Raw genomic sequence first — 12,753 nt, forward strand, 5'->3', positions numbered from 1 at the left:
GTGCATGCGTGGGGAACTGCTAGGGGGAGGGGGAATCCATTATGCCAGTGGTGTCTATTCCACTGGTGGATGGACATAGCTGAATATGACCCAGTATCTTCAACATGTAAATCACTTTAGGCCAGATGTCTTATGCTGGTGCTTGTTATTATGAATTCTGACTGCTTTATTACTGTATCAGTTTTTAAAACAATTATAATGAATTTGATTGTTGTACACTGCCTTAGGAAGGCTCCTGCCCTGAAAGGCAGCTAGAAATATTTAATTTTTTTTTAAGGGACTTTTGCTATCTCTTTAAAAAGATAATTGTTTTCTTGATTCCCTAATAGAAAAAAAGTAGAGAGAATGACCACTCCTCCAATCTTGTTTCTTCCACAGTAGGCAAATCTGAGGGCTTCTCTCTTCCGCCAGTCCTCTAGTACAAAATATGGAAACTCTTATCATGAACAGACATATGACGTGTTTAGCACTCCTGCACATTTTTGACAAGAAGGAGCATTGCTTTTATAAAGGTTTGAGCACATACCATCTATTAGGAGCTAGGCTCGGGATCTGTAAGCATTGGGAAACTATTTATGTATCACTATTTCTCAGTGGGCACCAAAGAACACGGAGGGTCCCTCTCATGGACAAACTTGTGTAGTAATTGCATATACTTTCTGGTGTGACCATCATTTTATTGAATATTGTTACAGTAAAGGCTGGTGGCTCTGATGTCAGTGGGGTGATGAATCCATTTCAGGTTTCAGTCAGAACTCTAATAGAGCTATCCAAGGTGGGAAGCACCTTGGAGAGCTCCGTTAGAGTTCTGACTGAAACCCAGAGCAGATTTACCACCCCACTGCCATTGGAGCTACCAGCCTCCACTGGTTGGTTCCCATTCATATTATATGTTAACAGGGGAATCCAGCCATGTAGCATGTAATTCAGTCTCAGACCACACTGTAGAAGGATGTGATCTCTTCCTAGTATTCAAGATCATCATCTAAGGACTATACTTCATGACTTTCTTTTGATACTTATTTTCTAGAAAATGGAACCACTTTGTTAATGTTGTTGTTCAGTCTGCTTGAAGGTCGACTGCTTTTTCTTCAAATTTATAACTGAAATGCCTAATAAAAATAGTTTTAAAAAATAATCAAATACATTTTCAACCATGGTTTACAGAGTATTCCTGTTCTCCTCCTTCCTTTCGATGAAGGGTCATAATGAAGCCATACCATGTAAGTGACTGACAGTGATAGAAAACACTGAAACAGATGTTACACACTCAGCATTAAAAAAAAGAGAGGTATGAATACTGGTTAAAAAAAAGCTTCTTTGTATTATGTGTAAATAAGTCACTATGCATGATCCCTCACCTCCTTTAAACAGTAGGTTTCCTGCACATTGATGGAGAAATATCAGTTACACAAAGCAAAATGAATCTATTTCTTGGAGGCTCGAAGGGTTGTTGAAGTAGAAGCAGAATGCTACAGGGACTTCCTGTTCAATGTATTCAGGGCTGTGAAGAGATTTAGCATTTGGGTTAGACTGAACTGTATCCCAGTGATTTCCCCCCCCCTGTAGTCTCTTTCTGTTGTATGTGAGATGAGCGTATGGAGATGTGTTGCAAGCTTGTTTCCCCGCTCAAAGAATGAAGCCCAATTAACCAGCAGAAGTTACCAGTGCCAGTTCCAGGCTTTTGAGGGCTCTTGGGCAAGACACCCTCCATGGGCCCCCTCCCTGAGTAAGTCTGTCTTCTCACCACCATTGTCAGCAGCTGCTATTGCTCCTCATCCCCTTTCTAATCACTTGCTACCACTTTCTTGCTTGACAGGCAGAGAAGCAGTGAGCAAGCAGGCAGCGACATCTACTCCTTTTCCTTCTTCTCAACGCCACCGTTGTCTGGGCCAGAGTGAGAGGCAGGTGAACAGAGAGGTTGCAATGGTGAAGATGAGGAGCGCTTCAGGGTGCTCTTGTCAGCAAGTGCCTGACCATATCTACCCTTGACTCCAGCCCCTGGAAGTTACCATTTGTTTTTCTCCATGTGTGATGTATAAAGCCAGCATTATTCTTGTCATCACGTTTACTTCTGTTCACATGTGTTAATCATTTTATAACTGAGATAAAACAATGGCATAAAATATAACATTCAGGGCCTTCTCCTTACTACACTTTTTGTATTAGTCCCTTATCTGCCTTGCTGTGTTAACCCTACCCTAAGGACCATAGTCCAGTCCTTCAGTGCTACCTGTCAACTCATCTTTCACCATGGATGGGATAACCTATTCAAGCATCTCATATATGCAGAGTGAAAATACAGCCTCTCAGATCAACAAGAGATTAAAGTAATCGATGAGAAGAGAGTTTATATGAAGCTGTCGTGTCTCAAAACAGGCTCAGACCATTGTTCTATGTAAGGTCTGGAAGGTCTTCTTCAGCTGTCTGAACTTCTGAAAAATACCAAAGACCTTCATAATATTGGAGATACTGAGGATGAAACTGGGGCCTTGTGCAAACCATGTGCTCTACCACTGAACTATGGCCTCAGTAAAGGCTGCCAAAATGAAGAGAATAAACTACTGTTTCCAAGCAATCACTCTTAAGTGGTTGTTGGTGAGGGAGTAAGCTCAACTAGGGATGGGTGAAAATTTCATTTCAGTTCATTTTTGAAAAGAATTTACTAACATTTGCTTTTTTCATATTCGGGATGGAAAGAACTTGAGGTGTTTTTTTTAAAAAAAAATCAGATGTGGGAGAAAGTGAAACAGAATGATTTGTCCATCCTGCTCCAAACTCTTCAGTGTGGCTATATGTCAGAGGTGTTGAACCTCTTTCAGCCTGAGGGCTGAATTCCATTTTGGAGAAGCTCTCAGGGGAGGGTGGGGCCAAAGGCAAAAAATGTGGGGCCAGAAATACCAAAAAGTAATAATATGTTTTAGCTTAAAGCTCTCATTGCCAGGAACTAAGCCTTAAGAGAGACATTTCGACCTTTTAGAATGGTGGGTGGGGTGGGTGGGAAGGAAACCCCACAAGATCTGGGAAACTACCAAACAATCAGTGATCAGGATCAAGGGGCAAGGCCACCTGAGGAACTCCAAACTGGGCCAGATTTGGACAGCAGGCATAAAATTCTACACCCCTGCCATAGAGGTAGCCATATGCCTGTGTTTAACGTGATTAGGTGCAAGGTTGATTTCACATTTCAGTCAGAATTTAAATCTTATCAGTTTTTTTTTTTAAGTATTCAAGCATAAAAAGCTGTCTTTCTGACACAGAAGGTTCCATATTCATGGATGTGGGTGGCCATTTTAAATGTTTTTTTCTCCATGTTCTCATGGGGGGAAAAAAACATTTTGTTCTCACAGGAGAATTTTTTCTTAAAACTGCTCACAATATCAACATGTAATCCCACATCAGGGGTTGGATCCAGATTCTTCATTCTGCCAGTGGAAGGATATCACTCATGGAGTGAAACTTCTGCATCCTCTCCTTTCCCCTGCAGCCCCCCCAGGTACATGAGGGGCTGCAGTGGGGAGGAGAGGATGTGAAAGTCCCATTCCACAAGTGGCATTCTTCCACTGGTTGAACAAAGAATCTAGATGCAACCCCAGGAGTTTGCTGCTGTGCCCAGTTCCCATGGTCTTTCCTCAGTTTTACTGAAGGTTTCTCCCCCACCCCATTGCCAAATGCCATATTTGAATTTTAGAGAACAGTCTCTTCTGAGACTGTGGGAGGCCAGCATCTTGGAGCCAGGTGGGACTTGAAGAAGACGAAAGCTGGCCAGAAAGTGTCCTTCTCTGGTTAGTGCATATTGCATTAAATGTAACGGCCCTTGTGATTAAGGGAGCAATCCCACAGCCACTAGACAGCAGCTAGATAGCCATAGGATATGCTGTTTTCTGGGAACCAACCTAGGAGCCCACGGTCCAAGGTCGGTTCCTAGAAAACTGACCTCCCCGCACTTCTGCGCTGCCTCGGAGGCAGCACGGAACAGCCCCATTCTCACCGCTCACAAGAGGAGTGCCTAGGGGCCAGAAAGGGGCATGGCTGGGGGCATTCCGGGGCAGGGATTGCGTAGCTGCATGTATGCAGCATCCTATGTGTTATACAGCAGCCTCCTTCCATGCTCCGTGCTCCTGCGGCTAGACAGCCGCAATTGGCTGTCTAGTTGAAAAAGCAGGGCAGGAGAAGAATGGAGGGAACTACCCCCCCCCCCATGCTTCTCCTGCCCTGCTTTGGATAGGCAGCTGCCTATCTAGATAGGATTAGGCCCTAAGTACCATTGAAAGCAACTTGTTTCAGTGGGATTTAGTTATGCCTAATTTTAGCTGGATTGGAGCCATTGCCCATATATTTATTTACACCCCACCCATCACCCAAAAGGAACACAGAATTGCTTACAAGTATTAAGAATGCAAAAAGCAATAAAACAATAAATCCTAACATTCCAATAAAAACAGTTAAAACAGAATAATAATCTAACCAAGAAACACTGAAACAAACCAGTCAGGGGCCAAATAAATAGTTAAAAGTTTAAAAGGCCTTTATTGTACATTTAAAAATATTCACAGTGGGAGCTTATCCCACCTTTCCTGGGATGGAGTTTCACAAATGGGCAGGGGAGCTGCCAGTGAGAATGTCCCCAACCTCCTCACCTCATTTATGGGGGTGGGGACAAGAAGGAAGACATCTCCTGCAGATTGAGGGGCCCTAATTGTCTGGTAATGGGGGAGACATTCCTCAGGTCCTTGGTACCAAGTTGTTAAGGGCTTGTTATCCTAAAAGCAAGGCCTTAAATTGGGCTCAGTAACTCACTGGCACTCAATGCAGTGCTTTCAGGATAGGCGTAACATGGCCCCTCCTTCTACCCCTACCACCAGCCAGGCCACAGCATTCTGCACTAGCTGCAGCTTCCAGACCATATTCAAGGGAAGCCCCATGTATGTTATGTTGCAGTAATCTATCCAAGATGTTACCAGAACATGGGCCACTAAAGCCAGATTATCTCAATCCTTCAATTATCTTGAATTAGACAATATATTAACTTCTCGGTATTGTCTAATTCCAGAACCATTTGCATGTCCTTTCAACTGGAATACATTTATAACCATGTCCTTGATAAACTTCCTTGGCTTTGTGAGTCTTGTATTTTAAACATGTTTTATCTTTCATTTGCATCTTATATATAGCTGCCTTCGGGCTTTCTGTAAAGGGAGCTTTTGAATATATAAATTCTACACTGCCAGGAGTATTTTGGGGGGCAGGGGAGTTTCAGAAAAAATAAATGGAAGTTTAGAGCTGGTGTAACAGGAGAAAATATATATAATAGTGTGGGAGAAAACCATGCACACAGCCACAGCCTTCTCCCTGCAGAGGGGCTTGCTTCTTGGACACTGCTGCAGCAAAACAGGAACTAAAGCTCTAGCTGCGTACATGATTATTGTCCTCACATCTATATATCCCTTTTGGAGATTTCAATTCATGTCTACATGAGATTACATCACTATATACCTTACATAACCCCCCCACACAGAGAAATAATCCTATGATCCTAGTAAAAGATGGCCTCACCCCTTCATCCTTTCCCCACTATAATTAGGGTCTCCATGCCTTATTTTCTGCATCACTACAGTGGCTTGTAGGCAAAGGGAACTACAGCACCACCATGGTGCAAGGACATACTACAGTGGATGCCCAGCCAACTCATGAGAGCTGGGAAACCAATCAGGGCCCTTGTGGCATTATATAAGTACAACCACAGGGCTAGTTCTGCCATCTGAGTAACTTGCTTGTCAGAACAGTTGCTCCGACTCCTGCCTTGCCCCTGGAAACCTGTCAAAAGCACTGTCTTGCTGGAAGCCAGAATGGCTATTAAGCTTCTGGCCTACCTGTCTCCTAGGTATCAGTCCTGCCAGCCTGCCTGCCACCCAGTCACCAGCTATGACACTGGGTAAGTTGAGCAACATTTCAGATGTGGACTTGCCATGGCGCTGCTTTGGGCTGCACACCCATATATCTTGTAACATGTAGTTCTGTCTTAAAGTCCCTCTACTGTCTTCGTTTGAGCTACTTATGTAGAACAAGATCACATGTACATTTCCTTTCAATAATGCATATACATTACACAGCTGCATCAAGGAAACCCAAGAGAAATGGAGCATATAGTATATTACTAGTGGGAACTGCAACAAAATATTGCCATGTATTCCCCCTCTTAAAATAACCTCCTTCAGTCATGCTCTGCAGCAGCCCCAACCAATTACAGTCACAAGAAAGAGAGAGTAGAGACTGTCTGACCCCAGTGGAGAATCCACCATCTGCTCTGGGTGATGGCTGAGGCAAGGAAACACAATTTGGGACAGGCAGCTGGCTCTCATCTGGAAGTTTCAGGACCTTGGACAGCCACCCTGGAGTTAAAGAACTGATAAGTTCTTCCAACACTGGCTAGGAGCAACTGGCAGGAATTTATAGTCAGACCGGGAGAGTCTTTCTGGAAGCTCTACCCTTCAGGTGCTGTATCTAGCTGTTAAAGGGCCAGCAGCAATTTCATGTAGGCATTGGCTTCTCCTGGAGAGTGGAAGTTGGAGGTGCCAGTTGGGGAATGCTCCTCAGGGTCTCCCTGTTCACTAGAGGAGTCTGAGGTCCACCACTCAGAGTCAGGGAGCAGTGATAGCTCCTGGGGGTTGTGTGCATAGGACAGGAGGTCTCAGGCAGTGGGCCCCAATTCAGAAGGACCAGACAGTGGTTCCGGCACTTCCTCAGAGTCAGTGTTGTGGGAGGCTGGCAATGACAGGATGACCCCATTGACTCCATCTCCTCCTTATCCCTGGCTTCATTGCCCACTATATGGGCTCCATTACCCACAGGGGTGATTTCTGCAGTGGAGAGCTTGCTGTACTCCTGTAGTCTCCCTGTGTGATTTAGAACTCTAGAAGTTTAGGTTTCTAATGCAGGGAGTCCACATGAACAGAGCAGACATTCATTCAGCCCCCAACATGTGGAGGAACGCAGGATTGGCCGTGGGAACACATGGTAGGGCCAGCAACTGGGTTTCAGCCAGCCATTCCCTCCAAGCAGGGCATTCCAATTTCTTCTCTGCACACTGTGTTCCACTTTTTCTTCCTCAGCTGTCAGTCTACATAGTGTGGCCACTGAGTATAGTCTGTCCTCATTGGGCTGGGCTTTGTCCAGCCTCACTGGGGTTTTGAAATTTTTATTTTAGAGTTCCCCTGAGCATGCTGATACCTCCCTTTTGTTTCTTGCTGGCTCCATTATTTGGCTCCAGTCCTGTCAGCGCTCACCACCTGAGTTTGTTATTAGAAGGAATGATACCTCAGTGGACACATACTTTACTTTTTCTTTCTCCTGTCTAAGACCGTTGGTAGGTGGTAGCCTGAGAAATTAAGCCAGACATCTATGAAGAAAAATATTTTTGCATGTCTGACAGCCTAGGGGCTGGTTACCAACAATTAATTCAAATATGAGGGTTTTATAGCAGTTCTTGTTTAAAGAGCATTGTCCAATTTGATCCTGCTAGAGCTTGCTTTTGGAAAGCGCATTCTGCAATGTTGGTAAAGAAGTTGGTATTGAAGGATGAGATACTGATGATCAAAATCGGTGGGACTGACATTTCAGTGTGACTTAAATGGAGTAAAAAATGGTATCTTAAATGAGTGGCTGAGGATGTCCAAAAGAAGGATTTGTAGATATATTTAGGGTGCAATCATATGCATGTTTAGACAGAGAAAAGGCCTACAACTCCCAGCATTCCCCAGCCAGCCATTGTTGTAGGACTTTTTTCTGTCTAAACTTGCATAGGATCGCGCCCCTAATTGGTTACTGAAATGCATGCATAAATGTTTTGAATGAAAAGCTTATTGTGAGATTATGTTTTAGAATAACTATTGAAATAAGAAAGCAATCGAAGGAGTAAGTATGAAGATATCAAAATTAAGTGCCTTAACATATGCAATAAACATAATAGTATTCTAACTCTCTTTATTACTTCCTTCCCATAGTATCCTATTATGAACCACATGTACTTTATAATCAGTTTATACAAATACCTACTTCATTTTAAATTTAAGCTTAAATGACTAGCACTTCTCAGCTCGAATAAGAGCCTCCCTCAAATTTCTTTTGACTCATATCTTTGATTGTCTCTGAAAGTGATGACCTAATCATATTAATTTATAATAAACTAGTCCAATTTTATATCTTAGTACATTTCATTCAGGTTTGTAACCACCTATAAAAAGCCTTTCTTACAAAACTGAATATAGCATTGGCAATTTGAATCAGCAAAATCCAATGAATATTAATTTTACTAAGGATGTTGCAATGAGCTCTGAATATTATCCACATTCATATATTCTCTGTGTGAATATATAATAGCACATTAACATCCAAGAGTAGGTTATCATGTGAACAATTCCTAAGTGGGATAAATCCAGAAGTAATTTAAATGTCCATTTTAAATGTACACTGATATCTTTTTAACAACAGTGGCAACTCACTTTAATAACCGCCCATCACAGACTGTATAGGAAAGTGCTGTTCTACTGGGCTGCCACCAAAGAGCACTTGGCTGCAAAGCACAGGAGGGCCACTGCACGTATTGCCACTACTTAACTGGGTTGCCATTACCAACTGACCAGAAAAATGGCCTGTCTGGATCCTGTGCCTGTAACAGCAGCTTGATTTGCAGGAATCAGTAGACGAAATTGCTCATGGAATTAAGATAAGCAATAAACAAATTAAACCGAGATGATCAGAGGACTGGAAACAAAGCCCTATGAGGAAAGACTAAAAGAACTGGGCATGTTTAACCTTGAGAAGAGAAGACTGAGGGGAGATATGATACCGCTCTTCAAGTACTTGTAAGGTTGTCACAGAGAGGAAGGCCAGGATATCTTCTCGATCATCCCAGAGTGTAGGACATGGAATAATGGGCTCAAATTACAGGAAACCAGATTCCGGCTGAACATCAGGAAAAACTTCCTGACTGTTAGAGCAATACTACAATGGAACCAATTACCTGGGGAGGTGGTGGGCTCTTCCACACTGGAGGCCTTCAAGATGAGGCTGGACAGCCACTTGTCAGGGATGCTCTGACTTGGATTCCTGCACTGAGCAGGGGGTTGGACTCGATGGCTTGTAGGCCCCTTCCAACCCTACTATTCTATGATTCTATGATCACTTCCTATTTAAACTGCTGTTAAAAGTACAGGAGCAGTTAAGACCATTAGCATCCCTATCACTAAACAATTGAGGAGCAGGAGGAAGCCTGATGAATGCAGCAAGTGCTGTGAAACTTTGGCTAAACAAAGGCATCTAGCAGCCTTCGGGGTCCAGTGCCATAATCACTGCTGCTGAGTCCAATGGAGGACCTTGAAGAGGTGCAGCATCACAGTCCCTGTATTGCCTAATGTGAGCCTGTCCCTTTCCTTGGCCATCACTGAACACTGGCAGCTAGAACACACATAGGGCTTTCACCCCACTTTTGCCACTCAGCAGTGATCGTTCACTCATTCATTTCATTTCATTTCATTTCTATACCGCCCAATAGCTGAAGCTCTCTGGGTGGTTCAGAACAATTCACAAGACAATACAGCATAAAATGTCAGTATACAAAATTTAAAACAATTTAAACAGCTAAAAACAATTTCAGTGAAATACTAGACCTGTTAAGACAGCTGACATAGATGCCCCATCATATGCCATTAAATGCCTGGGAGCAGAGGACAGTCTTAACCAGGCACTGAAAAGATGACACTGTTGGAGCCAGGCAGGATCTAGTAGCATAGCACACTCCGACACTTGGCCTAAAACTGGATAAAAGAGTAATCCTCATGAAGCCTCACTGATTCATTGGTAGGCATCTTTGGGTAGGCTGCAATACTGAGATCTCTAATCAGCCTGTCTCTGCTAAGTGTACATGAACATATCTGACCTCACTGGTGAAGTAGCCTTGCCTCTACTCTAAGGCAGCCTTCCCAAACCTGGTTATATCCAGATGTTTTGGACTACAGCTCTCAACTACTAGTCATGCTGTCTGGGGCTGATGGGTGTTGCAGTCCAAAATATATGGGGAGTGCCACAGTTGTTTAAATTTGGATTTACTGTGAAATCCTATGCATGTCTATTCTGAATTAAATCCCACTTAATTCAATGGGACTTACTCCCAGGTATTTCTCATTGAACTCAAGGGGACTTATTTCTGAGTAGACACGTATAGGATCACCCTGCATGGCTGAAATTTTATGTTCGCTTACCTGGGAGTAAGCCCTGTTGAACACAGTGGGACTTCATTCTGAATAAGTACGCACGGGCTTGCATTTTTAGGTTCCTGGTTGTGACACTTTTGGCAGAAGTCTTTCTTTGCCAGGTTCGTAATCAGCCATAATTGCCACCTGACAGTCCATTCATATTTTAAGGTTTGTTGCTGTAGAGATTTCTCAGCGATGAATGACCAAACTGATTGATGTCTTGGAAATAATAAAGAATTCATTTCAAAGGGAATGAAATAGCTTGCAGCCAGCAATGCCAATTATTAACAGGCTTGAATTCTTGACTTGGTTTCACAAAAGAGTACAGTAGGCAGGTGGAAACCCATAATGCAGCACTCAACATTATTTTAAAAGGGGCACTATTAGAAGTGTGTGGGTAGGACTCTGGAGAGCCTACACAAAGTCAAACTTAGAATCAAGAGTCAATGCAGGAAATCCACTGCTACGGCATCTCTGATAGGATGCTGCAATTTGAACACATTGGCCTCCTCCGAGGAAAGCTCGGAAGGTGGCAACAAGAGAGAGGGCCTCTCAGTGGTGGCCCCTCATCTATGGAACAAGCTCCCCAATGAGGTCCGCCTGGAACCAACATTGTTATCTTATCGGTGCCAGGTTAAAACCTATCTCTTTTCCTATCTCATTTTGCAGCACATGAGTTTTAATCTGTCCTGGATGTGTCTTTAGTTATGGCTCACTGTTCAAAGTTGTTTTTAGCTATTTGTTGTTTGTTATTGTCTGTGTTATTGTCTTCTGTATGCTATATTGTGAATATTGACTTCTGTGTGCTTTTATGTAAGTGGCTTTTAAACTTTGTACATTGCATTTTAATGTTGTAACTTCCCAGAGAGCTTCGGCTATGGGGTAGTATAGAAATGTAATAAATAATAATAATTGGTTCAGATCCTGCCCTCTGGAGCAACAGGAAACAAACTTTTTTGGAATACTGTGCCATCGCTCTTAAACTTTACAGCTTAGACCCCTAAAATAAAATTTCCTTTTTTCCAATATTTCTTTCTTGGCTGTTCTGCATGCTCATCACTCAGGCTGGCATTGTCCTCAAATTATGTCATTGAACCTGGATCAGACAGCGGAAAACATGGCCTAAGGCCCATTTTCATTTGTCCATCTTGACCATCCATTTTGACCAGCCTGAGACCCTCCACTGAATACCAGCAAGGGATCCTGCTGCAAGTCTATTTTGCTTGGTATGGGAAAGTAGGTAGACCAACATTCTGGTTTAAGACCTGCTTTTTGTATTTTATCATGCATTGCTTTCACTATCCTGTTTTTTTAATCTTTACTTTAATAAACTTTACTTAATTGGACTATTGGGCTGGATTGGGTTTCTATTTACACCCTCAAGGGCCAGTTTGTCCCCCAAAACACCTGCACTGCCTAGCATGTTTTGGTTATGCTTTACTGAGTAAGTCACAGTGGGAGGGAAAGGCAGACAGAATAACTGCTTGACCAGAAGAGACTAGGAGTCTAGCCTGCTCAGTGCTGGCTCCAGGTTTTTGAGGCACCAGTGGGCCCCTCCCTCAGTGAGTCTACCTTCTCACTGCCATTGCCACCATCTGCTATTGCTCCTCATCTTCTTTCTCATAATTGCTATTGCTTGCTTGCTTGACAAGCAGAGAGCCAGTGAGCATGCAGTCAGGGGCATCTACTGCTCCTCCTCCTGACCACCACCACTGTCTGGGCCAGAGTGAGAGGCAGGTGAACCAGCAAGTTGCAAAGAAGGAGCAAGTCGAGGGGGCTTTTGTTAGTGGGCCCCTGCTGGGGTGTGGGCCTTGAGCTAACTAGGAGCAGTGGTAGCAGAGAAACAGAGAATAAGAGGCAGGTAACACATGGCTGGTAAGTTGCCCTGCAGGGCAGCAATGGTATAGTGGAGCCAGGACTCCGAGGGTCGAAGCACTGGGGACTTTTTGACTAGCAGGGATGAAGGCATTATCTGCCACTCCCATCCAACTTCCCTGTTCCCTCTGAGCTTAGCTGCAATCATCACTGTAGTTGGAGGAAAATGCAGTAACTGGGGAAATTTATTGTTGTGAGTTATTTCGTTCTAATGCAAAATATTTTGGGGTGGATTAGACTTGAATTGACAGTTAAGACCCATTAGCATTGCAAAAGACCTCCTCCTGATGAAGATAAAATCTCTAGAAGAACTGTTTTGTTGACTTTGAGATAAAATATTTTTCGCTTGTGTTGGGAAGAAAAAAACTCCTCGAAAATCTTGACCTGGTGGTCTTATGGAGTTTGGAGACATGTTGAGTCCCTGCCTTTCTCTGTCTCATGCAGTCTTGGGAATCTTCAGCCCAAGTCCAACACGGTAACCACTATGCTGCCAGCTCACTACGGTATAGCTGACAGCTGATCTTAATAAACTGGGCATTATGCTATATACTGCTGCTGTTTGGAAGGTGTGTGTGTGTGTGACTGTGTCTGAGTACACACACACAATACACACAATGCTTCCAGA

General features: G+C 43.4%; 1 long non-coding RNA gene across 1 annotated transcript in view; it reads right to left on the minus strand.

The window, feature by feature from the left end:
* LOC146348055 (uncharacterized) overlaps positions 1 to 12,753 on the minus strand; it is a 55,336-nt gene that overhangs the window by 17,382 nt on the left and 25,201 nt on the right. Inside the window, exon 3 of the long non-coding RNA XR_014790511.1 lies at positions 1,362 to 1,504. This is a non-coding gene — a long non-coding RNA (uncharacterized LOC146348055). The remainder of the gene's footprint in view (positions 1 to 1,361; positions 1,505 to 12,753) is intronic.

The sequence above is a fragment of the Heloderma suspectum genome, chromosome 4, assembly GCF_057233095.1.
Source record: "Heloderma suspectum isolate Gila_16-S chromosome 4, 16-S_ref, whole genome shotgun sequence".
Taxonomy (NCBI): Eukaryota; Metazoa; Chordata; class Lepidosauria; order Squamata; family Helodermatidae; genus Heloderma; species Heloderma suspectum.